The following is a 1370-nucleotide window of genomic DNA, read 5'->3' as shown; positions in this document are numbered from 1 at the left end:
ATGCATGTGACTTGAATTATAAATATGTGACTATATATATATATATATATATATATATATATATATATATATGACATATCCATCATAACTTTGACATGATACTATAATTGTTATTACATTCTCACAGGTATCTCCTTCCAACTAGTCAGTGTTTTCTGTCAGTGTACATGTACATGTAAGATTCTATAAGTTGATTTGTTACTGTGTCCACAAGCCTTGACTGTAATTGTAAATACAAAGAGGAATCAAAATGCTTACTATTCTTATTATTAAACAAGAGATGCATATATGAATGCTACCAAAATTCTATATATCATGTTGGAAATCCGAACGAATGGACAGTACCTATAGAAGTATAATCCAAAATTGTGTTAGCTCTTAACCAAAAGAGTAGTTCCAGAAGACCTACTGAGAAGAGGAAGAGATCATCCAAATAAGGGAAACCAACAGTGAGATGTAGGCGTTGTGGATGACATGATCACAAGCGTTGGAGACGCTCCAATTTGGTTCCATTAAACTAGCGTGACAGATAAAGTAAAACCACTAATAGTAGCAAATCAATAGATGATATAGATAGATCATAGATATATCATATTCTTTTATTTTAAGCATTCATTGAAATATCACAACAAAAATTACCTATGACCATTGTGTTTTCAAGTACAATTGAGTTTCGACATCTGCACAGTTGTGTATTAATTATTCACTGATTTCACAATCACATATGACCTCATAATGAATTTTGTAGTCAGTTTTGATAAGTAGCTTTGACCTCCATTTGAATTCTGTAGATGTTTGATAACTGTTATATGAAACACATCTATGTGACTACCAATTCCATTCAGGCCATAAACTATAACATATGTATCATAACATGTGATCTTCTCTAACAAATATGTGTTCTGTATTCTATGACGTGATCTGCGTCATATAACAGAAATCAAGCTACACTTGAGAAATGAAATGTTTTTGTTATGACATGGTCATCAAACATTGAAAACCTGTGATGTCAGACCAAAAACTTAATCGGTATTAAATGGCACGCCACAAGTGCACGGGTCGCGATCAAGTAGTATAATGGACCTTTTAAGTCTCAGTCGATCCCTTAGAGAGTGTTTGTTTTCAATTACGAGTGTGTTTGTTTCAAATTAACGAAAAAGATACACACATTTAAAAATTCGATTTTAAAAACTATAAAAAGGCGAAAACTCGATTTTGATTTAAAATACTTAAATAATACTTAAAAAGTGAAAAAGTTTGATTTTAAAAGATGTTGGAATTTATGATTTCGCTTAACCCTTTTCAAGCCAATTATGCGTCGATGCAAATTACCAAAATATGTGGTTAGACCCGATTTTCCAAAATTAGTC

The sequence above is a fragment of the Olea europaea genome, unplaced genomic scaffold (genome assembly GCF_002742605.1).
Source record: "Olea europaea var. sylvestris unplaced genomic scaffold, O_europaea_v1 scaffold3871, whole genome shotgun sequence".
Classification (NCBI taxonomy): Eukaryota; Viridiplantae; Streptophyta; class Magnoliopsida; order Lamiales; family Oleaceae; genus Olea; species Olea europaea.
The sequence above is the reverse complement of the archived record's forward strand: the minus strand, read 5'-3'. Positions refer to the sequence as shown.